Below are 25,978 nucleotides of genomic sequence, written 5' to 3'. Positions count from 1 at the left end.
TGATCATTTTACTTGGAATTTTTCTCATCTCACCTCCCCTTTTTCTCGTTTCAACATGAAGCAGCGTTTGAGTCTCATGGTGGTACAAATGGGAATTACTGGGGAAATGTTAATTATTCATTTCTTCTTGAGTATTTTCCAATGATAGATTTTTTGAGGATTCATGAGAGAGAAGGCTTGGAATAACAAACATCTTTGTTTTCTCGGATTTCCTTTGGAAAATGGAGTAGAGTAGGAATAGACTCATCATCTAGTTATCTGAATTAGATTTACATACGATTTGGGCTAAATGATTCTTTTATGCTTAATATTTCTTACTATCTGATGAGTGAAATTGTTATGTCATTTACCTGGTCAGGTTCTGTTATCACTGTACTTTCGTAATAGATACAAGAATCTAATTTTGTGATGGTTATTTCTACGATTACTTCGTGTAGTAATTCCAGTTTTCTGCTGTAGTATGCAAACTTGACACTCGACAGTTCAGAGATAATTACCCTCCTTTGTTTTTCCCACACTTTTCATGACCATCTTTAAAATTCAGACATTGAGAGATTAGTTCTGAGTCATCAAACATTGAATTCCTACTAGGTGTTTTAGGTGAGGTTATAGAAAACATTAGTTATTTGTTTCGACTGGAAGGCATATAAGTGATATAAATTCATAGATTTTATTACTACTTTGAACTACTTATACTAATTTGTATGCCATGACAGGTTAATACTCTTGAAAAATTGCCTCCAGTTAGAACTAGGAAATAATTTTCTTCTTTCATATGTAGATCATCCTCCCCTCCTCCCTTTTGGGAAAAAAATCCAATCTCTCTCCGTTTTGCTTATGTATTTTTCTGAAGTAAGTATAAACTTGTGTCTTTAGGTGAGTAACTTGGTAGAACCTATGGAGTTGATTCTGGTCCAGCTATTATATGTCAACTTCAGGATAGTTCTCAAAGATAAACTATAGTTTATTGGTCATTATTGATAAAAAGGATCCAAAGTGCTTATTGTGCATTCTAGGGATATTATTGCCTTCCTTATGTTGCGATGCACAGCTATTTAGTTTGCATGAAAAACCCATTAATCTCCCTGTCTAAAAAGATTTTAGCATGAATGGAGAGCTTAATTTCCTATCTTCAGGTTTCCTTTGAATTTCTTATTTGTATATGTTCTAATTCATAATGAAGAGTTTTATGGCTTCTGATTTCTTACCTTGTTTAAGCCTCTACTACTCTTCCCCCTCCATTACTGAAGCTTGGTTAGATTTTTTTGTAATAGATTTCATTTTTTTAAACAGTTTTAGACTTACAGAAAAATTGAAAAGATTGCAGAGTTCCCATATACCCATATATCTAGTTTCCCCTCTTATTAACATCTTGCATTAGTATGGCACATTTGTTACAATTAATGAATTAATATTGGTATGTTATTATTAACTTAAATCCATAGTTTATTCAGATTTTTAGTTTTAACCCAATGTACTTTTCCTGTTTCAGCATTCAATTCATGATATGAAGTTAAGTATCTTTTGAGGTTACTATATTGCCAAGTAATGCCATTCAGTAGCTTTGACAATGAAAGATTGATCTCTGTTTTCATGATCAGTGTCTATAGTTTTCTTATGTGTTAGTAGAGGTCGGTAGACTCTATGTCGTTTTGATGTAACTCTTCGTGAATTATTTATTTTTAGGTCTGTTAGAATTCCACAATCCAGCTTTCAAAGACTGTAATCTGTGGCAAAGCCTTGTTTTGTTCCTTAATAGCATTTGCCACATTTATAGTTATCTGATTTTTTTTTGGTGTTTATTTCCCACAAAAGAATGCAAATCCCATGAAGATAAAAACTATTACCTTTTTTGTTCATTGTATCCCCATTGCCTAGCATAGTACCAGGCTCATAGTAGCTGCTCAGACATGTTGGATGAATGAATGATGGCTGAATCTAATAATAACCAAAGCTAGTAGCCTATATTACAGTTTTTGCCATGTTGAAATTCACATTTTTTCCTTATGCAACTGATAATTTAACAATACTTAAAACTTACATCATTTGATTGTATACAGGAATATATCAGACACTTAAGAGAGTGGAGAAACCAATCATTTAGAGGCCCAACCATTAAATTTGAAAAATAGGACTGACCTGAATTTTGTACTTTTTTTCTTGAGTTGAGCAAATAGCCTTCGTTTGTTAAAGTTGTTGTTAAATTATTTGCTGTTAACATAACACATGAAAAGTATTCAAGTTATACTAATGATGTACTCATGTACTCATGGAACTGATTTGAAATTAGGTTTTATTTGGCTTATCAAAAATTTAAGATGCTAGGGTGGGCACGGTGGCTCACACTTGTAATTCCAGCACTTTGGGAGGCCGAGGTGGGTGGATCATCTGAGGTCAGGAGTTCAAGACCAGCCTGGCCAACGTGGTGAAACCCCGTCTCTTAAAAAAAAAAAAAAAAAAAATCTATGTGTATATATATATAGGGGTGTGTGTGTGTGTGTGTGTGTGTGTGTGTGTGTATATATATATTTAAGATACTATGCTCTGTAATGAAAATGGATTGTGTCAGTACATGAAGCAGATTGGGTTAATGACATCAATCTTAACCTTGGATAAATTCTTACAGTTTAATTAAGGAATATTCAGCCAGACATGGTGGCTCATGCCTGTAATCCCAGCACTTTGGGAGGCTGAGATGGGTAGATCATCTGAGGTCAGGAGTTCGAGACCAGCCTGGCCAACGTGGTGAAACCCCATCTCTACTAAAAAGATAAAAATTAGCTGGGCGTGGTTGCGTGTGCCTGTAATCCTAGCTACTAGGGAGGGTGAGGCAGGAGAATAGCTTGAATCTGGAAGGTGGAGGTTGCAGTGAGCCAAGATCTCCCCACTGCACTCCAGCTTGGGCCTCAGAGTAAGACTCTCTCTTATAGTTGTGTATTTCAACATTCTTTTATTTATTTATGAGACAGAGTCTCAAGGAAACTGTAAGTTTCCTTGAGAAGTCTCTTGTGTTATGACCTCTGGCTATTGTCTTGAGATGCAGAGGCACTTTTAGTAATGTCACTCAGTGGTTTACAGTAGAAAATTATATATATATATATGTTACCAATTATAAATTAGGAGATGTAATGGCAGAGAGAAGCACATACTCAGCCTGCTACTGCTTTTTCCCTTGTATATTGCTTTTTTTTTCTCACATCAATTCTGATCAAATTGCAATATGTTAGATAAGGAAAAGACATCTTACTGTTAGAAACCAGCAGTACTGACCAGTTGTTTTTTTTTTGAGACAGGATCTGGCTCTGTCACTCAGGCTGGAGTGCAGTGGTGCCATCTTGGCTCACTGCACCCTCTGCCTCCCAGGCTCAAGTGAGCCTCCCAAGTAGCCCAGACTACAGGCTAATCTTGTATTGTTTTGTAGAGATGGGGTTTTATCATGTTGCCCAGGCTGGTCTCAAACTCTTGAGCTGGAGAGATCCTCCCGCCTCAGTCTCCCAAAATGCTGAGATTATAGGTATGAGCCACCACACCCAGCCAGTACTAAACATTTTATATTGGCTAGATTGGTGGTTTTTAAACTTTTTTTCCCCAAGACCTCTTTCTGCTCTTAGAAATTTTTGAGGATGCTAAAGAACTCTGTTAATGTAGTTGTTGTTCTTCCTTCTCTTTCTCTTCTTCCTCCTCCCCTTCCTCTTCCTCCTCTTCCTTCTACTCCTCCTCCTCTTTTCTTTTTCTTCCTCTTCCTTTCCCCTTCCTTCTCCCTTCCCCCTTCCTTCTCCCTTCCCTCCGCCTTCCCCTTTTCTCCTTCTCCCTTCCTTCCTCCTTTCCTCTTCCTCCTTTCTTCCTCCTTCCCCCTTCTCCTTGGATGCAGTGACTGTTCACAGGGGCGATCATGGCCCACTGCAGCCTTGTGTTAAGCTCTCCTCCTGCCTCAGACTCCCTAGTAGCTGGGACTATAGGCACATGCCAGTGTGCCGGGCTTTTGTTTATGTAGTTTATATCAACATTTACCATACTGAAAACAGAAATTTTAAAAATATTTAATAGATTAAAAAATAATAGGGCCGAGTGCAGTGGCTCATGCTGATAATCCCAGCACTTTGGGAGGCTGAGGCAGGCAGATCACTTGAGGCCAGGAGTTTGAGACCAGCCTAGCCAATATGATGAAACCCCTTCTCTACTGAAAATACAAAAAAATTAGCCAGGCATGGTAGCGGGCACCTGTAATACCAACTGCTTGGGAGGCTGAGGCAGGAGAATCGCTTGAACCTGGGTGGCAGAGGTTTCAGTAAGCTGAGATTGTGCCTTTGCATTCCAGCCTGGGCAACAAGAGCGAAACCGTCTTGAATAAATAAATAAATAAATAAATAAAATAATAGTAATAAACCCATTGTATGTTAACTTTTTTTTTTTTTGACAGTCTCCCTCTGTTACCCATGCTGGAGTGAGTGCCTCCCGGGTTCAAGTGATTCTCATGCCTCAGCCTCCTGAGTAGCTGGGACCACAGGCACACAGCACCATGCCTGGTTAATTTTTACTTTTTTTTTTTTTTTAATGTATCTTTCTTGACGATGCAAAGGCAATGCCTGTTTAATTTTTTGTCCTTTTAGTAGAGACAGGGTTTTGCTATATTGACCAGGCTGATCTCAAACTCCTGGCCTCAAATGACCTTCCTGCCTTGGCCTCCCAAAGTGCTGGGATTACAGGCATGAGCCACCATGCTCAGCTTTCATGTTAACATCATTTTTGAAATGAAAAATAAGTATTTTCCAGACAGAGATACAGTGAGAGTGGCATTGTTTTACATATTTGCACTCTCTGTAATACCTGACTTAATAGAAGACAATTGGATTCTCATAGCTGCTTATGCATTCAATCCTGTAGTATTACACATCATATAGGCACTGGGAAACTCCATAATACATTACAAGAGAATAAGAGTGAAAAAATCAAATAACGTCTTTTTAAAAAAATTATATATTTGTTTTCCTCAGAACATGCCACTTTAAATAACATCTTAATATTATGAAAATGGTTTTGACATCCAGGAGTTTGTGGACCTCCTGAAGGTTCTTGGAAGATCCCAAGGGGTCAGTGGACCACTCTTTGTAAACTGCTGGGTTAGGTAATATCAAGCCAATTGTGTCTCCTATTACCATGTTGCCAGTTTTTCATATCTTGTTGTGAAGCCTTAAAACTAAACAGTAGAGTTAATGATTTAGAGCACTAGAGGACTAATAGAGATGGAGAGTGAATATAGGTTTCATGTTTCAGCAGTGGCTACTAACCTTTGGCAGATTACTCAACATCTCATTATGTTTCATTTTTATCTATGAGATAAAAGATAATAGACCTATCATAGAGTTATTGTGAGGTTTAAACTAGTCAAATATTGCAAAACATTTAGAACAGTGCCAGGCACATGAGAAGTGCTCAGTAAGTATTTTAATTTAGCAAATGTTTATTGAAAATTGCTACAGTGTCAGGTGATTTGGTGCCTACTCTTAAGAAATTTACATTTTATCAGGGAAGAAATATACAATACCTAATACTGTATAGTATGATGAGTGCAGCTGCTTTTAAAAGTAGAGCTAAGACTGGGTGCGGTAGCTCACACCTGTAATTCCAGGACTTTGGGAGGCTGAGGCAGGCCGATTGCTTGAGGTCAGGAGTTGGAGACCATTCTGGCCAACATGGTGAAATCCTGTCTCTACTAAAAATATAAAAAATTAGCTGGACATGATGGTGTAATCCCATCTACTTAGGAGGCTGAGGCAGGAGAATCACTTGAACCTGGGATGTGAAGGTTGCAGTGAGCCAAGATCAATCCATTGCACTCCAGTCTGGGTGACAGAGTGAGACTGCATCTCAAAAAAAAAAAAAAAAAAAAAGTAGAACTTAAAGCTACATAGGAGTAATGCAAGCATTGAGTTTTAGGGAAGGGACATTTACTAATAGTTTAAGCCTATTTAGTTGAAATTCTTGAATTGGAGCATTCCAAAGTTAGAGAAGACTGAGAGAGATCATCTAATCCATTTGTCTTAGGGTTTTAAACTGGGCCACTCTTTATTTTTCTCTACCTTCATTTTTAGTGGGTAATATAATTACATATTTTATAAATCAAAATTATATAAAAATATATACAATGAGAAAATTTACTTCTGTTCCTGTGACCCTGTTTTCTACCCTGAAATTTTCTTTTCTTTTTTTTTTTTTTGAGATAGAGTTTCACTTTTATCATCCAGGCTGGAGTGCAATGGCACAATATTGGCTCACTGCAACCTCTGTGTCTTGGGTTCAAGCGATTCTCCTGCCTCAGCCTCCCAAGTAGCTGGTTTTACAGATGACTGCCACCACATCCATCTAATTTTTATATTTTTAGTAGATATGGGATTTCACCATGTTGGCCAGCTTGGTCTCGAACTCCTGACCTCAGGTGATCCACCTGCCTCAGCCTCCCAAAGTTCTGGGATTATAGGTGTGAGCCACCGTGCCCAGCCAACCTTGTTTCTTTTTAGTAATTACATATATTAGTTTCTTCTGTATCGCAAGGGTTTCTACAAGCCAATATGAATATAATTTTTTTTTTTTGAGATGTAGTCTCACTGTGTCACCCAGGCTGGATTGCGATGGCGCAGTATCAGGTCACTGCAACCTCAGTGTCCTAGGTTCAAGCAATTCTCCTGCCTCAGCCTCCCGAGTAGCTGAGACTACAAGCCCGGGTCACCATGCCCAGCTAATTTTTTGTATTTTTAGTAGAGACCGGGTTTCACCGTGCTGGCCAGGCTGGTCTTTAACTCCTGACCTCGTGATCTGCCCACGTTGGAAGTGCTGGGATTACAGATGTGAGCTACTGCGCCCGGCCTGAATATAATTTCTTCTTCTTTTTTTTTTTTGTTGAGACCAAGTTTCGTTCTTGTCACTCAGGCTGAAGTGCAGTGGTGGGTGCGATCTCGACTCACTGCAACCTCCCCCTCCTGGGATCATGAGATTCTCCTGCCTCAGCCTTCTGAGTACCTGGGATTACAGGTGCCCACCACCATGCCTGGCTAATTTTTGTATTTTTATTAGAGACGAGATTTTACCATGTTGGCCAGGCTGGTCTTGAACTCCTGGTCTCAGGTGATCCATCCACCTCAGCCTCTGAAAGTACTGGCATTATAGGTGTGAGCCACCACACCGGGCCTTATTCTCTTTTTCTTACATAAAATGTATCAGATTTTTTTTCACTTAACAACATATCCTATTAGTACATATGAAAAGATCTCTAGGATATTAGTACATATTAGTACATGACTTTCCCATTGTTTTTTCTAAAATAAATTTTATTTTGGAGTAGTTCCAGATTTACAGAAAAATTGGATAGTACAGTTTTCATACACCCTACACCTAGTTTTCCTCTATTAATACCTTTTTTTTTTTAATAGAGTCTTGCTCTATCACCCAGGCTGGAGTACAGTGGTGTGATCTTGGCTCACTGCAACCTCCACCTCCCAGCTTCAAGCAATTCCCTGCCTCCCAAGTACCTGGGATTACAGGTGCCCGCCACCACGCTCTGCTAATTTTTATATTTTTAATAGAGATGGGGTTTCACTATCTTGTTCAAGCTGGTCTTGAACTCCTGACCTCGTGATCCACCCACCTTGGCCTCCCAAAGTGCTGGTATTACAGGGATGAGCCACCGCACCTAACCTTAACACCTTTCATGTATGGTATATTTTTCACGTTAATGAACCAATAGTGATACATTATTATTTACTCAAGGCCATATTTTATTCGTGTTTCTTTAGGTGGTGGGTTTTTTTTTTTTTTGAGACAAGGTCTCACTCTGTTGTCCAGGATGGAGTGCAGTGGCCAATCTTGGCTCACTGCACAGTCACTCCCAGGATCAAGTGATTCTCATGCCTCAGCCTCCTGAATAACTCAAACTACAGGTGCACACCACCACACCTGTCTGATTTTTGTATTTTTAGTAGAGACAGGGTTTTGCTTCTGACCTCAGGCCATCCACCTACCTGTACCTTTCATTTAATGAATGAGTTAATTAATTAACACTCTTTGAAATGATAAGGCCTGGAACGGTGGCTTATGCCCCTTATTCTAGCACTTTGGGAGGTCGAGGCTGGGCGGATCATATGAGCTCAGGAATTCAAGATGAGCCTGGGCAACATGGCGAAATGCCATCTCTACCAAAAATAGAAAAATAGCTGGGCTTGGTGGCACATGCCTGTGGTCCCACACCACTGCACTCCAGCCTGGGTGACACAGTAAGACCCCAGCTCAAAAAAAGAAAAAAGAAAAGAAAAAAGAAAAATTAAAATGATAGCAGAAAAAAATAATAGAATGGAAGAAAGTTGAGAAAAATCTTATGAGAATTAAAACAGAAGCATAAGAAAATGGAAAAGAGACCAGATGAAATAAAATCAGGAAGTCTAATAAAATGTCCAAACAAGGTGAGGTGGTACATGCCTGTAATTCCAGAATCAGGAGGCTGAGGCACGAGAATCACTTGAGGCCAGGAGTTGAAAACCAGCCTGGTAACACGGCAAGATGTCGTTGCTAAAAAAGTTTTTTTTTTTTTTTTTTTATCAGCCAGGGCCAATGACGTGTGCCTCTAATCCAAAATATTCCAGAGGTTGAGGTGGGAAGATCGCTTGAATGCAGGAGCTCAAGGTTGCAGTGAGCTATAATGGCACTCCTGTACTGAAGCCTGGGTGAGAGAGCAAGACCCCATTTTTTTTTTTTTTTGAGTGGGAGTCTCACCCTGTTGCCTAGGCTGGAGTCCAATGGCACGATCTCGGCTTACTGCAACCTCTGCCTCCTGGGTTCAAGCAATTCTGCTTCAGCCTCCTGAGTAGCTGGGATTACAGTCGAGTGACACCATGCCCAGCTAATTTTTTGTGTCTTTTAGTAGAGATGGGGTTTCACCATGTTTCCCAGGCTGGTCTTGAACTCCTGATCTCAGTCGATCCACTTGGCCTCCCAAAGTGCTAAGATTACAGGCGTGAGCCACCCATACCTGGCCTAGTGCTCAACTCTTAAATAGAAGCAAATAGCCAAGAAACATTAGTTTTTTGAAGACTACATCAAACAGGAAATAGAGATCCACCAGCCTCGGCCTCCCAAAGTACTGGGATTACGGGCGTGAGCCACTGCACCTGGCCAACAATTTTTTAAGCTCTTGTGTGGGTTTGTGGGTCTTTACTGCAGAATGATCTTGCTGAGTTCCTTTTTGGGAGTCTCTGATGTTAGGTCTTTAAGTGTTTGTGCTGGTCAGATTCCCTAAAGAAGAATTACTCATTGCCCTGCTGGAGAGAATCTTGGTTGTCAGTGTTCTTGGAGCTGAATGGAGAGAGGGTTTGAAGTCATAACATACAGTAAGTAGATTTGGTCTTCTTGTTGTTAATATTGTTTGTACTCTGTCCTTCAATTGTACCTTGTAATCTCTAGTCCAGAAACCTTGTTTTTCTTTCTGAGCAGCATTCTGATGAGATGGAGGAGGGACCCAGCTGTGCTGAACAGAAGAGAAGATAGAAGAGAGTGTTAATCTACTTGTTAAATAGACTTTTATCCCTTCCTTCTGTTTTTAGCGACATCTTCACCTTTATTTCTAGATGTACTTGGCCCAGACAATTCCTAAGCCAGTTGGGGTTCTGTGGTCCAAATCAGCTTTCTCAGTTTGCCCCATTGTTGGTTTAAAATTGATTATTATTGAGACTATTACGTCAATTACTACTTTTCCATTTGCTTTCTATCTTCTAACTTGGATGATTTAGATTTTCTTAGAACCAACACTTAATACTTGCGTAGGGTTTTTTGAATTTCTGTTTTTTTTTTTTTTTTTGAAACAGGGTCTCTCTGTGTTGCCCAGGCTGGAGTGGAGTCTATTCACAGGTGTGATTATAGCAAACTACAGCCCTGAACTCCTGGGTTCAAGTGATCCTCCTGCCTTGGCCTCCTGAGTGGCTGGGACTAGGCTCTCTTCTTTTTTAAAAGTACATCTTGGCTGGGGGTCATGGTGGCTCACACCTGTAATCCCAGCACTTTGGGAGACTGAGGCAGGATTGCTTGAGGCCAGGAGTTCAAGACCAGCCCGGGCAACATAGTGAGACCCTATCTTTCCAAAAAATAAAAAAAATTAGGTATAGTGGCACATGCCTATAGTCCCAGCTGCTTGGGAGGCTAGCTTGAGCCTAGGAGGTCAAGGATGCTGAGTCTTAATTGTGTCACCTCATTCTAGCCTGGGCAACAGAGCAAGACCTTGTCTCAAAAAAAAAAAAAAAGTACGTTTTATAAAATTAAAACCAACTTAGTTACCCCATATTCATAGCAGCATTCACAGTAGCCAAAAGGTAGAGGTTAATGAGTATCCATCCGTAGATAAATGAATAAACAAAATTTGACACATTTATACCGTGGAATATTAGCCTTAAAAAGGAAGGAAATTGCCGGGCAGGTGGATCACCTTGAGTCAGGAGTTTGAGACCAGACTGGCCAACGTGGTGAGACTCCTTCTCGACTGAAAACAAAAATTAGCTGGGCAGTTGGTGGTGCATGCCTGTAATCCCAGCTACTAGTGGGGCTGAGGCAGGATGATCACTTGAATCTGGGAGGCAGAGGTTGCAGTGAGACAAAATCATGCCATTGTACTCTAGTCTGAACAACAGAGAGACTCAATCTCAAAAAAAAAAAGGAAATCTTGGCCTGGTGCGGGGGCTCACGCCTGTCATCCCAACAGTTTGGAAGGCCAAGGTGTGAGGATCACTTGAGGCCAGGAGTTTGAGACCAGCTTGGCCAACATGGAGAAGCCCCACCTCTACTAAAAATAAAAAAATTAGCTGGGTGTGGTGGCACGTGCCTGTAATCCCAGCTGTTCTGGAGACTGAGGCATGAGAATCATTTGAACCTAGGAGGCAGAGGTTGCAGTGAGCTGACATCATGCCACTGCACTCCAGCCTGGGTGACAGAGCACAACCGTCTCAAAAAAAAAAAAAAAAGGGAAAGGAAATCTGACACATTCTACAATGTGGATGAACCTTGACGACTTTATGCTAAGTGAAATAAGGCAGTTACAAAAGGATAAATATTTTACGATTTTTAAAATTAATAAGTACTAAATAAACCTCATTGTTATTCTGTCCATTGTGAGATTGAATAAAACCCTGCCAAAACATCCCAACAGACTTCTCTTTTGAGATGAAATCCAAGGCCAGGCGTGGTGGCTCAGGCCTGTAATCCAAGCACTTTGGAGGCCAGGGCAGGCAGATCACCTGAGGTTGGGAGTTCAAGACCAGCCTGACCAATATGGTGAAACCCCATCTTAAAAAAAAAAAAAAAAAGATTAAATCCAGACTCTCTTGTCTGAGTTAATGCCTTTCATAGTCTGGCTTCTACCTTCCAATCTCTCTTACTTCTCACTTATCTCACTTCCTATCTCACTTATTTCTAACACTCATCTTTACCTGTTATTATAAGGCAGATTTTTTAAAAAATTATTTTTTAATTCTTTTTTTTAATAATTAAGAGATTTTATTCTAATAGCTATAATTACAGTGCTTGTTTTTCGAAATGAAAACTGAAAACAAGTATACAAAATAGTTGGTTACTAATCGTGTATTGAAAACAGTAAGAGGTTCCACGACACCAAATAGACCAGTTCTGAGGTTTCCCCAAGATAAATTTAACAGCTCCAGCTTCTTCAGTGTTTATCAAAATACCAAAGAAAAAAGTAGAGGTTGTCTTTTTCGATGGCCAATCGGACCCTTGCAGGCTGAGGGAAAGAAAGCTATGTCACACACGGAGGTGGGGTGCTCCCGAGGGGCTGTGGGTCTAGGCATACCGCCTGCCCAGCTTGCACGCGCTCCTGCTGGTAAGGCCCCAGACATCCTGCCAAAGTGTCTGAGTGAGCACGAGTACTGGGGACGACGGACTCACTCTGGCCACATGCTGACTGAGGGACAGGTGGGGCCCTGCCTCCCGTAGCCTGCCTGAAGGTGGGTGGGGCGGCCTGTGGGAGAGTGAGGCGGTTGTGGGCTCCCAGCCTGGCCCCTGGGAACCATGGGGGCACAGGGACAAGCACATGGCTATGGAATGCAGGGTGACCCAAGGACAAGCAAGTTGCGGGGATCTCTATTGTGACCATGCAGAATTGATCGTGGTCTGCCATGCCGCCGCCTCATGTTCCCAAGGGGAACAGCCGGGCCGGCGACTGGCATTCAGGCCATAACTGCAAATCTGTGCTAGGCAGGGTCTCCCTTCTGTGTGTTCAAGTGTTCTTGACTTGGATTTTTAACTATTTAAAAAAATGCACTGAGTTTGGGTTAAAAACCAACCACCAAAATGGATTTCAACACAGCTCTAAAGCCAAGAGCGTGCCTGGCTCTCCCAACATAGCGACTCCTGGAGGCCAGGTGCCCATAGGCCTACATCCCCTCTCAGCACTGAACAGTGAGTTGATTTTTCTTTTTACAATAAAAAAATTTGAGTGATAATGCATAGGAGTACCAGAAACTGCCTCATTGGAAACAAAAACTATTTACATTAAATAAAAAGCCTGGCCACAGGCTGCATCTGCCACATTTACAGCATGGTGCGATGCACATGGTGACCAAACCACGGAGGCAGCTTCTGGCACTCACACCACGAGCTGCATGTTTGCCACAAGAGTGAGAGGAGTGAGAGGGAGGGGAGTCGCATTCACTTCTGGTTCCCAGTCCAGTCCTTCATAGAGCCCGTCGCTGCTGGTGGTGCAGGTGGCCTGAATGTACCAGTTCCTGTGGCGTTAGGAAGTGCAGCCCCAGCTTGTCTGTGATCTCGGCTGCATTCATGGCTTTGGGGAGGTCCTGCTTGTTGGCGAACACCAGGAGGACAGCATCCCAGAGCTCGTCCTCAGCCAGCATCCTCATGAGCTCCTCACAGGCCTCGTTCATACACCCTCTGTCATTGCTGTCCACCACGAAGATCAGGCCTTGTGTGTTCTGGAAGTAGTGGTGCCGCAGAGGCCTTATCTTGTCCTGGCCACCCACATCCCACACAGTGAAGCTGATGTTCTTGCACTCCACAGTTTCCACATTGAAGCCTATGGTAGGAATGGTGGTCACGATCTCGCCCAGTTTAAGCTTGTACAGGATCGTGGTCTTCCCCGCAGCATCCAGGCCCACCATGAGGATGCGTGTTTCCTTTTTGCCAAACCTCCTTGAAGAGGTTGGCGAAGATGTTCCCCATGCTTGTGGACAGGTAGGAGGACACTGGCCAGGGACGCCTCAGCGGCTGCTGCTCCAAGCCAGGTGTTGGTTTCGCTCCCACCTATTTATTTTATTTTATTTTTTTTTTTTTTGAGACGGAGTTTCACACTTGTTACCCAGGCTGGAGTGCAATGGCGCGATCTTGGCTCACCGCAACCTCCGCCTCCTGGGTTCAGGCAATTCTCCTGCCTCAGCCTCCTGAGTAGCTGGGATTACAGGCACGCGCCACTATGCCCAGCTAATTTTTTGTATTTTTAGTAGAGACGGGGTTTCACCATGTTGACCAGGATGGTCTCGATCTCTTGACCTCGTGATCCACCCGCCTCGGCCCCCCAAAGTGCTGGGATTACAGGCTTGAGCCACCGCACCTGGCCCAACTCCCACCTGTTTTTTTAAATTCTTGTTTAAAAATGTTATATTTTTAAATATAACAAGATTATATTGCCCATGTTGGCCTTGAACTTCTGAGCTCAAGTGATCCTTCTGCCTCAACCTCCTGAATAGCTGGGACTACAGGCATATGTCACCACACCCTGCCAGTTGGTTTTTTTCTTATGGTCAGAGTCTTGCTCTGTTGCTCAGGCTGGAGTGTAGTGGTGTGATCATAGCTCACTGTATCCTCAAGTTCCTTGCTGGGCTTAAGCATTCTTCCTAGCTTAGCCTCCTGAATAGCTAGGACTACAGGCACATACCACCACACCTGCCTGATTTTTAAGTTTTTTAATAGAGAAATAGCTCTTGCTTGATTGACCAGGATGGTCTCAAACCCCTGCCCTTGAGTGATGGCCTTGGCCTCCCAAAAGACAGATTACAGGTATGAGCCACTGAGCCCAGCCTAGTTTGGGTTCTTAAATTGTCATTAAGGTGTATACTGTACAGAACATGTCTCTGCTTCTTATTTTTATTTCAATTGTTCTAGGGAAACAGGTAGTGGGTGTTTGGTTGCATGGAAGAGTTCTTCAGTAGTGATTTATGAGATTTTGGTGCACCCATCACCTGAGCAGTGTACGCTGTACCCAGTGTTTATGTAGTCTTTTTTTTTTTTTTTTTGAGATGGAGTCTTGCTCTGTCTCCCAGGCTGGAGTGCAGTGGCGCAGTGTTGGCTTACTGCAACCTCTGCCTCCTGGGTTCAAGCAATTCTCGTGCCTAAGCCTTCCGAGTAGCTGGGATTACAGGATTGAGCCACCACGCCCAACTAATTTTTGTATTTGTAGTAGAAATGGGGTTTTACCATGTTGGTCAGGCTGGTCTCGAACTCCTGACGTCATGATTTGCCTGCCTTGGCCTCCCAAAGTGCTGGAATTACAGGCATGAGCCACTGCGCCTGGCCGTATGTAGTCTTTTATCCCCTCTCACTTCCCCCGAGTCCCTGAAGTCCATTATATCATTCTTTTGCCTTTGTGTCCTTGTAGCTTAGCTCCTGCTTATAAGTGAGAACATGCAATGTTTGGTTTTCCATTCCTGAGTTACTTCACTTAGAATAATGGTCTCCAACTCCATCCAGGCTGTTTCGAATGCCATTACTTCATTCCTTTTTATGGCTGAGTAATATTCCATGGTAGCTATATACCACCTTTTTTGTTGTTGTTGTTTTGAGATAGAGTCTCGTTCTGTTGCCCAGGCTGGAGTGCAGTGGCGTGATCTCAGCTCAGTGCAAGCTCTGCCTCCTGGGTTCCAGAGATTCTGGTGTCTTAGCCTCCCTAGTAGCTGGGATTACAGGCGTGTGTCGCCATGCCTGGTTAATTTTTGTATTTTTAGTAGAGACAGGATGTCATTATATCGGCCAGGCTGGTCTCAAACTCCTGACCTCAGGTGATCTGCCTGCCTCGGCCTCCCAAAGTGCTGCAATTACAGGCTTCAAGATAGTTTTGGTAGAGTTTTTTCGGGATGAAGAAGGATTCAGAAATAGACAACAGGTATAAATGGCATATTTAAAAAGTGAACTTGTGATTTATTTATTTTTAATTATTATTATTTTTTGAGACAGAGTCTCACTCTGTTGCCCAGGCAGGAGTACAGTGGCACCATCTCGGCTCACTGCAACCTCCGCCTCTCAGCTTTAAGTGATTCTCCTGCCTCAGCCTCCCAAGTAGCTTGGATTACAGGCTTGTGCCACCACGCCCAGCTAATTTTTGTATATTTGGTAGAGACAGGATTTTACCATATTGACCAGGCTGGTCTCTGACCTCAAGTGATCCACCCGCCTTGGCCTCCCAAAGTGCTGGAATGACAGGTGTGAGCCACCATGCCCAGCCTATTTTCTTTTTTAATTTTGTTTTTCTTTTTAAAATCACATCCCCTTCTTGTCTATCTTAATAAAAAATTAAAACAAAATAAAATGAAGTTTTTAAGATTTAATTTTTTTAGATCAGTTTTAGGTTCGCAGCAAAAGTGAGAGGAACTTATATTTCCTGTTACTGCCTGCCTCTACACGTGCATTAACCTCCCCGGTAATCAACATCCCCTGCTAGAATGATACATTAGTTAGTCAATGAACTGACATTGACACATCATTAATCACCCAAAGTCCATTGTTTGCATTAGAATTTATTCTTGGTGTTGTATATTCTGTGGGTTTGGACAAGTACATAATAACATATATCTACCATTTTATAGTATTAGATGGAATATTTTCACTTCTCTAAGCATCCTCTGCTCTGCCTACTTCTCCCCACTCCCAACCTCTAGCAACCACTGATGTTTTACTATCTCCTCAGTTTTGCCTTTTCCAGAATATTATATAGTTGGATCATGTATGCATTCCTTTTCAGATACAGTATTTTTATTTAATAGTTCACATTTTAGGTTCTGCCATGTCTTTTTATGATTTGATAGCTTATTTCTTTTTAGTGCTGAATAATATTCAGTTGTACAAATACACCACAGTTTGTTTATCCTTTCACCTACTGACGGACATCTTGATTGCTTTCAAGTTTTGATTTGGCAGTTACAAGTAAAAAAGCAGCTGTAAACATCCATGTGCACGCTTTTTGTTTTTTTCTTTTGGTGCAGATTTTTGTGTGGACAGAAGTTTTCAGCTCTTCTAGGTAAATACCAGGAACATGGTTGCCGGATCATATGTTATGAGTAAATTTTGGGCCAGGCGCGGTGGATCATGCCTGTGGTCCCATTACTTTGGGAGGCTGAGGCGAGTGGATCACCTGAGCTCAGGAGTTCGAGAATAGCCTGGCCATCATGGTGAAACCCCGTCTCTACTAAAAATACAAAAAGTTAGCCGGACGTGGTGACAGGAGCCTGTAGCCCCAGCTACTCAGGAGGCTGAGGCGGGAGAATGTCTTGAACGTGCGAGTTGGAGATTGCAGTTAGCTGAGATTACACCATTGCACTCCAGCCTAGGCCATAAGAGCGAGACTCTGTCTCAAAAAAAAAAAAAAAAAAGGCCGGGCACGGTGGCTCAAGCCTGTAATCCCAGCACTTTGGGAGGCCGAGGCGGGTGGATCACGAGGTCAAGAGATCGAGACCATCCTGGTCAACATGGTGAAACCCCGTCTCTACTAATACAAAAAAAAATTAGCTGGGCACGGTGGCGCGTGCCTGTAATCCCAGCTACTCAGGAGGCTGAGGCAGGAGAATTGCCTGAACCCAGGAGGCGGAGATTGCGGTGAGCCGAGATCGCGCCATTGCACTCCAGCCTGGGTATCAAGAGCGAAACTCCGTCTCAAAAAAAAAAAAAAAAAGTACATTTTCATTTAATAGTTCACATTTTAAGTGAACTATTAAATAGGTGAGCTATTTCACTATGAAAGAGTATATCTTATATATTATTTATTTATTTATTTTTTAATGAGATGGAGTCTTGCTCTGTTTCCCAGGCTGGAGTGCAATGGCCTGATCTCGGCTTACTGCAGCTTCTGCCTCCTGGGTTCAGGCGATTTTCCCGTCTTAGCCTCCCTAGTAGCTGGGACTAAAGGCGCCTGCCACCACACCCTGCTAATTTTTGTATTTTTAGTAGAGACGGGGTTTCACCCTATTGGTCAGGCTGGTCTCGAACTCTTTTTTTTTTTTTTTTTTTTTTTTTTTTGAGACAGAGTTTCACACTTGTTACCCAGGCTGGAGTGCAATGGCGCGATCTCGGCTCACCGCAACCTCCGCCTCCTGGGTTCAGGCAATTCTCCTGCCTCAGCCTCCTGAGTAGCTGGGATTACAGGCACATGCCACCATGCCCAGCTAATTTTTTGTGTTAGTAGAGATGGGGTTTCACCATGTTGACCAGGATGGTCTCGATCTCTTGACCTCGTGATCCACCCGCCTCGGCCCCCCAAAGTGCTGGGATTACAGGCTTGAGCCACCGCGCCTGGCCTGGTCTCGAACTCTTGACCTCAGGTTATCCAACCCGCCTTGGCCTCCCAAAGTGCTGGGATTATAGGCATGAGCCATTGCGCCCAGCCTATTTTGTTTGTAAGGTAAATATTTTTTGTTTTTACTTTGGATGAATCTGTTTCATCATGCTGGAAACTCGTACTATAGATCTAATAAATATTATGGAGAAATCACTTTTATTAAAAACAACGTTTGAACCGTAGATATGAAATTACTTATTTTAACAAAGTATCTCTACAACCAAATTTATTCTCTCCATTTAAAAATATTGTACAAGTGTAATGTAGTGTAGTGTATTTTTTGTTTGTTTGTTTTAAAGACAGAGTCTCACTTTGTCACCCAGGTTGGAGTGCAGTGGCGAGATTTTGGCTCACTGTAACCTCCGCTTCCCGGGTTCAAGCAATTCTCCTGCCTCAGCCTCCCGAGTAGCTTGGATTACAGGTGTGTACCACCACATCCGGCTAATTTTGTATTTTTAGTAGAGACAGGGTTTCACCATGTTGGCCAGGTTGGTCCCAAACTCCTGACCTCAGATGATCTGCCCTCCTTGGCCTCCCAAAGTCCTGGGATTACAGGCATTAGCCACTGTGCCCAACCAGCTAGTTATTTTTGTTTTTTAATTACCTTTAGGAGAAACAAAAAAATCTTGATTCAATTTAGGTCTTTTAGAGAAAGGCTACTAGATTTTTAAACTTCAGTGTTATTGACTAAGCTACATTGAAGTAGCATTACCTTGGTTTAATTGATTTTGTTTTCCTCTAGAATTGTGTCACCTAGGTGAGATGCCTTTGGATATGATATTGCAGTGAGGTTTGCTTGCAGCTGAGCTTTTCTGTTGTGATCCCTAGGTACTTTTCTCAACTATCTTTGTTACCAGGATGGAACAATGACTACAGATAGTGTTTTTTGCTTAGCTTTGTTACTACAATCATAGCATATGATTTAAACTACTATTATGATAGCACATTAATCTTTTGTAGCTTTTTTATGGGAAAAAGTCAGAAAATATAAATATCTAATTGGTCTAATTCAATATTATCTTGCCAATGTTATTGACCAAGAATTATGATCAGGTCATAATTTATCATAGTTCGTAGACTAATTGATACTTCTCCTTTTATGCAAATACATGTCTTAGATTCTGTGAATCCTAGGTATCCTTCAGGAGTATATTATGTGAGGACTTACTTTACCACTTATAAAAAATTATCTTCTAAGTTAAAATCCCTTGGTTTTGTTGAGGCCCTAATAATTAGTTTCTCTAACCTTTAATAATCAACCTTAGAGGTGGGAGGATTGCTTGAGCCCAGGAGCTTGCCACTGCAATGAGCCATGATTGGTGTCACTGCACTCCAGCCTGAAAGAGCAAGACCTTGACTCAAAAAAAAAAAAAATGGGGGGCCGGGCCACCCCTCCCACAGCATGAATGCTCTCTCATCCCCTCCCTGCCCCTAGTTTAAAAAAAAAAAAAAAAAAAAAAAATCAGGCTGACTGCATTGGTGGCTCATGACTGTAATTACAGCATTTGAGAGGCTGAGGCAGGCAGATCACTTGAGCCCAGGAGTTAGAGACCAGCCTGGGCAATATAGAGAGACTCTGTCTCTTAAATTTTTTTTAATCAACCTTTTTTAGTTTACTTTTTAGTTATCTTTGGTGTCCCAATATTATATATATTATATATATATATATATATATATATATATATATATATTTTTTTTTTTTTTTGGCAGAGTATCACTCTCCCAGGCTGAAGTGCAGTGCTCTGATCTTGGCTCCCTGCTGCCTTCGCCTCCCAGGTTCAAGTAATTCTCATGCCTCAGCCACCTGAGTATTGGAATTACAGGCATGCGCTACTACACCTGGCTAATTTTTGTATTTTTAGTAGAGGCAAGGTTTCACCATGTTGGCCAGGCTGTTCTTGAACTCCTGACCTCGTGATCCACCCGCCTCAGCCTTCCAAAATGCTGGGATTACGGGCATGCGCCACCACATCTGGCTAATTTTGTATTTTCAGTAGAGACGGGTTTTCTCCATGTTGGTCAGGCTGGTCTTGAACTCCCAACTTCAGGTGATCCTCCCATTTCGGCCTCCCATTACAGGCATTTGCTACCATACCTAGCTAATTTTTGTATTTTTAGTAAAGATGAGGATTCACCATATTGGCCAGGCTGGTCTGGAGCTCCTGACCTCAAGTGATCCGCCCACCTCGGCCTCCCAAAGTGCTGGGACTACAAGCATGTGCCACCACATCTAGCTAATTTTGTATTTTTAGTAGAGACCAGGTTTCTCCATGTTGGTCAGGCTGGTCTCGAACTCCCGACCTCAGGTGATCCACCTGTCTTGGCCTCCCAAAGTGCTGGGATTACAGGCGTGCACCACTACACCCAGCTAATTTTTGTATTTTTAGTAGAGATGGGATTCACCATGTTGGCCAGGCTGGTCTCGAACTCTTGACCTTAAGTGATCCACCCACCTCGGCCTCCCAAAGTGCTGGGACTACAGGCATGCGCCACCACATCTGGCTAATTTTGTACTTTTAGTAGAGATGGGGTTTCTCCATGTTGGTCAGACTGGTCTCGAACTCCCAACCTCAGGTGATCCTCCCACCTTGGCCTCCCAAAGTGCTGGGATTTTAGGCATGAGCCACCCTGCCAGGCTGGCTAAATTTCCTTTTCTTTTCTTTCTTTTTTTTTTTTAATTGAGGTGGAGTCTCGTTCTGTTGCCCAGGCTGCCAGGCTGGAGTGCGGTGGCAGGATCTTGGCTCACTGCGACCTCCAACTTCTGGTTTCAAGTGATACTCCTGCCTCAGCTCCCCTAGTAGCTGGGATTACAGACATATGCCACCTTACCCAGCTAATTTTTGTATTTTTAGTAGAGACAGGGTTTTGCCACGTTGGCCAGGCTGGTTTTGAACTCATGACTTAAGGTAATCCTCCCACCTTGGCCTCCCAAAGTGCTAGGATTACAGGCGTGAGCCACTGCGCCCAGCCATTAATTTTTAAAGAATGTTTTTGGAGATGGAGTTTTGCTATGTTGCCCAGCTAGCCTTTGACTCTTAGCCTCAAGCAGTCCTCCAGCTTCAGCTTCCCGAGTATCTGGGATTACAGGCAGGAGCTACTGTCCCTGGCCATTTTAGCCATTTTTAAGTGTGTAATTCAGTGTGATTAAGAACATTGACATTGTAGTATTGGCTAGGCATAGTGGCTCATGGCTGTAATCCTAGTACTTTGGGAGGCCTTGGTGGGAGGATTGCTTGAGCTCAGGAGTTCAAAACCAGCCTGGGCAACATAGTGAGACCTTGTCTCTATTAAAAAAAAAAAAAGTAAAAAATAAATAAAAAAAAATTCACATTTAGTACAACCATCACCCCCATAAATTTTTTATAACAGCTTTACTTTGATAAGGTTTACATATTATACAATTTACCTGCATCAAGTGTACAGTTTAGTGGTTTTTAGTATGTATTAATAATATGTGGTCTTTAGTGACTGTCCTCTTTCAGTTAGTGTAGTGTTTTCAAGGTTCATTCATTTTGAAGCATATTATCAGTACTTCATTCCATTGTATCTGTATACCATATTTTATTTATTAGTTGATGGACATTTGACTTGTTTTTGCACTTTGGCTCTTAAGGGTAGTGCATACCGTAAGTTATAATAATTTCATTATTATTTAGCTCAGATGATGATGATTTTTAGAAACAGGGTCTTGCTTCATCACTCAGGCTGGAGTGCAATGGTGTGATCATAGCTTACTACAGCCTCAAATTCCTAGGTTCAAGCAATCCTGTTTTGGCCTGCCAAGTAGGGAACTACAGGTGCACGCCACTACACTCTCGGAGTTTTTACATTTTTTGTAGAGATAGGATCTCGATTATTATCCCAGGCTGATCTCAAACTCCTGTCTTCAGTTGATCCTCCTTAGTTTCCCAAAGTGCTGGGATTACATACATGAGCCAATACACCAAGCCTAAATTTCCATTATATGTTCTCGAACCTCTGGGTTAGAAGTTTATTACTTTATTTCCAAACATTTCATCATTTTCTGGATATCTTTTAATTATACATTTTTTGTTCAGTTTCACTGAGGGTAGAGAACACGTTCTATATGATTTCAAACATTTGAAATTTGTTGAGATTTACTTGGTGTCCCAGCAATTGTTTTCTTTCTTTCTTCCTTTTTTTTTTTTTTGAGACAGTGTCTCACTGTGTCACCCAGACTTGACTGCAGTGGCATGATCATGGCTCATTGTAGCCTTGACCTCCTGGGCTCAAGCAGTCCTCCCACTTTAGCCTCTCAAAAGTATCTGGGACAACAGCATGCACCACCATATCTGGCTAGTTTTTTTTTTTTTTTTTTTTTTGTCAAGACAAAGTCTCACTCTGTTGTCCAGGTTCAAGTGCAGTGGCGTGATCTCGACTCACTGCAACCTTTGCCTCCCGAGTTCAAGTGATTCTCCTGCCTCAGCCTCCCAAGTAGCTGAAATTACAGGCATGAGCCACCACTCCTGGCTAATTTTTGCATTTTTAGTAGAGATGAAATTTCACCATGTTGGCCAGGCTGGTCTCAAACTCCTGACCTCAGGTGATGCACCCATTTCAGCCTCCCAAAGTGCTGGGATTACAGGCATGAGCCACCACGTCCAGCCAGTTTTTGTATATTTTGTAGAGACAGGGTTTCACCGCATTGGCCAGTGTGGTCTCGAACTCCTGACCTCAGGTGATCCACCCACCTCGGTCTCCCAAAGTGCTAGGATTACAGGTGTGAACCACCTTGCTTGACCACTTGTTTTCCTTTTTCTTTCTTTCTTTTTTTTTGAGTTAGAGTCTCAATCTGTTGCTCAGGCTGGAGTGCAGTGGCACAATGTCAGCTCACTGCGACCTTGTCTCCCAGGTTCAAGCAATTCCCCTGCCTCAGCCTCCCAAGTAGTTGGGATTACAGGTGTCTGCCACCGTGCCTGGCTAATTTTTGTATTTTTACTAGAGATGGGGTTTCACCATGTTGGCCAGGCTGTTCTCAAACTCCTGACCTCAAGTGATCCACCCATCTTGGCTCCCAAAGTGCGGGGATTACAGGCATGAGCCGCCGCACTTGGCCTTAAAAGGGTGAATTTCTTCTATCTGTAATTCCAGCGTTTTCTGTCTGTATAGTGTTTGCTACTCAGGAGGCTGAGGTCAGAGGCCACAGTGATCCATGATCATGCCACTGCACTCTGTTTAAAAAAAAAAAAAAGTAGGTGAATTATATGGTATGTAATTTCTCTCTCACACTCTTTTTTTTTTTTTTAAAGGCATGGCTGGTATTCTGGAAACTGCCTCCTCACATACTGCTTATTGTCTCAAGTAGACTTTTGAGGTTGGGATAGGTTTGATATTAGCGCAAAATCCTATTAGATGGCCTGTAACTTCAAGGTTATATCCTGGATATGGCTTGTTACAGATTTACTTGTCTGATTAATTTTGAAGAATTTAGGTAATCTCAATAAGTAGAGTTACATATTTAAATTTCTTTCTCTTTTCTTTTTTTTTCTTTTTTTTTTGAGATGGGAGTCTCACTTTGTTGCTAGGCTGGAATGCAGCGGAGCAATCTTGGCTCACTGCAACCTCTGCCTCCCAGGTTCAGGCGATTCTCCTGCCTCAGCCTCCTGAGTAGCTGGGACTACCGGTGTGAACCACCACACCAAGCTAATTTTTGTATTTTTAGTAGAGACGGGGTTTCACCGTGTTGGCTAGAATGGTCTCGATCTCTTGACCTTGTGATCTGCCTGCCTCAGCCTCCTGTAGTTCTGGGAATATAGGTGTGAGCCACTGTGCCCGGCACATATTTTAATTTATTTCTTTCCAAATAAGATTGGAAAAATAAAGTTTCCTAAGTTAGTTCTCTAATAACTCATGGTACTTGTTAAAGGCCTGAGGTATCTTCTCTTTCTTCTAGCTAAACTCTCTCCTACAGACCTCAGCTTTAAAGTTACTTTTCTCTGGAAAGTTTTCTTTATCTTCCAGCCTCCTTATAGAAGACTGCCCCCATTTACAACATACTCGTGTACTTTTTATCACACTGCATTAATTTTTTGTCTCTCTGACTCAACTTTAGCAAGTATTATGTTCTGATTGTTTTTATATCCCCAGCATAGTTCAGTCCCTGCATATTCTCATTAAAATGAAGAAATTGTACGTTCTCATTAAAATGAAGAAATATAATTGAGTAGGATTATTTTTCTGTTATATTTGCCCTGGGCCACAAACATTTCAAAGATTTAGCCCTATCATTTGAATTAGGATTTATACCCAAGTTGTTTGCCGGTGGTTGTTAATACACTTAAATGGAATGTGAATTCAACTGAGATCATTGTCATGCCTGGCCTTCACAGAATTACACAGTGTGTGTAATTAGTGTGGTGCAGATGGTGTGATTTCAGGAATGTTATTATAAATGTTGAAATTGTGCTAGAATTTCTATTTTGTTTCTGGAGATTGCATTTAAGAAGGATAGTGAATGCTAATGTTGTTTTTAAGAGATGATTTACAAATACCTGCATCAAAATCTTATATTTAGGTATGACTTTCAAAGGAAAAGCTCATTGGAGCATTTCTCATTTCAGGCTTTTGGATTAAGGATGCTCAAGTATAATGCATGTTTTCTAAAATCTGAAATACTTAATGGTTCTGAGCATTTTAGATAAGAGATATTCAACCTGTAGTTGTCTTGTTCCTACCAACTTTTACTGAGAGATATTCTTTAGTTTTTTTCTCCTAGGTTTTGGATTTCTTCTGTTAGGAACCAGGCCTCAATGGCAGGAGGTGAGCAGTGGGCCTGCACTCCACCGCCTGTAAGATCAGTGCTGGCATTAGATTCTCATAGGAGCGGAAACCCTGTCTATGAGAACTGTCTGTGCAAGGTATCTAGGTTGCTTGTTCCTTATGAGAATCTAGAGCCTGATGATCTGAGGTAGATAAGTTTCATCCTGAAATCATTCACTATTCCACCTCCCCCACACCCATAGAAAAATTGTCTTCCATGAAACTTGTCCCTGTTGCAAAAAAGGTTGGGGGCTGCTGCTGTAGATTATCTCCAATTTGGGTTTGTCAGGTTTTTTTCCTCACTATTAAACTGGATAAACTGGCTGGGTGTTGTGGCTCACGCCTATAATCCCAGCTCTTTAGGAGGCTGAGGCAGGCAGATCATATTCTGTCAGGAGTTCGAGACCAACCTTGCCAACATGGCGAAACCTCATCTCTACTAAAAATACAAAAATTAGCCGGGCATGGTGGCACGCACCTGTAATCCCAGCTACTTGGGAGGCTGAGGCAGGAGAATCACTTGAACCCAGGAGACAGAGGTTGCAGTGAGCCAAAATCGTACCACTGCACTCCAGCCTGGGCAACAGAGCGAGACTCTGTCTCAAAATGACCAAAAACAAAAACTTGATAAACTGGGTAAATATTTCTCCACTATTAAACTGGAGTTTTTCTCACTTCACCAGGTGAGGTGCCCTTCTTGCCACAGTATATATCATGGGGTACTTGATAGCCACATAAATATATACACTTTTTATTGGGAATGATACATATGTAATAAAGTATTTTACTCTTTCAGAAAAAGATTTTCTTTTTTTAAAGAATAACATCCAGTAAAGGACATAAAGTAGACAAAGCTTAAATATGTGGCTTGTTGGAAATTTTACCTTTTTATTCACCCTTAGAACTATTAATACCAGCACTTAGAAGATTCCTTGGGTCCCTTTCTCAGTTAGAAACCCCTTACAACTTTTCTGACTTCTATCAGCATTAATTCTGCCAGTTTTGAACTTCATATAAATAGAATCATAGAGTATATATTCTTTTGTATCTGGCCTGTTTCACTCTACATAGAGTGATCTGCCCACCTCAGCTTCCCAAAGTGTTGGGATTACAGGTGTGAGCTTCCACGCCTGGCCTTATTTATTTATTTGTTTAATTAATTTATTTATTTACTTTTCGAGATAGAGTCTTGTTCTGTCGCCCAGGCTGGAGTGCAATGGCATAATCTTGGCTCACTGCAACCTCTACCCCCAGGTTCAAGTAATTCTTCTGCCTCAGCCTCCTGAGTAACTGGATTACAGGCATGTGCCACCATGCCTGGTTAATTTTTGTACACTGCAACCTCTACCTCCTGGGCTCAAGCCATCCTCCTACCTCAGCCTCCTGGGTAGCTGGGACTACAGGGTGCACACCACCGTGCCTGGGTAATTTTTGTATTTTTTTAGAGACAGAATTTTACCGCATTGCCCAGGCTGGTCTTGTTCTTATGAGCTTAAGTGATCTGCCCGCCTATGCCTCCCAAAGTGTTGGGATTACAGGCATGAGCCACCATGCATGAGCCGCCATGCCCGCCCATAAAATAAACTTACTTAG

General features: G+C 42.0%; 1 protein-coding gene and 1 pseudogene across 4 annotated transcripts in view; one reads left to right on the top strand and one right to left on the bottom strand.

Annotated features, from left to right (window-relative positions):
- RAB6A (RAB6A, member RAS oncogene family) overlaps nt 1-25,978 on the top strand; it is an 84,951-nt gene that overhangs the window by 1,305 nt on the left and 57,668 nt on the right. The gene's annotated exons all lie outside the window — the stretch shown is intronic.
- On the bottom strand, nt 12,723-13,297 carry LOC105720409 (ADP-ribosylation factor 1-like; annotated as a pseudogene).

The sequence above is a fragment of the Aotus nancymaae genome, unplaced genomic scaffold, assembly GCF_030222135.1.
Source record: "Aotus nancymaae isolate 86718 unplaced genomic scaffold, 86718_ANA_hifiasm-v0.15.2.pri h1tg000059l, whole genome shotgun sequence".
Lineage (NCBI taxonomy): Eukaryota > Metazoa > Chordata > Mammalia > Primates > Aotidae > Aotus > Aotus nancymaae.
The sequence above is the reverse complement of the archived record's forward strand: the minus strand, read 5'-3'. Positions and strand labels throughout refer to the sequence as shown.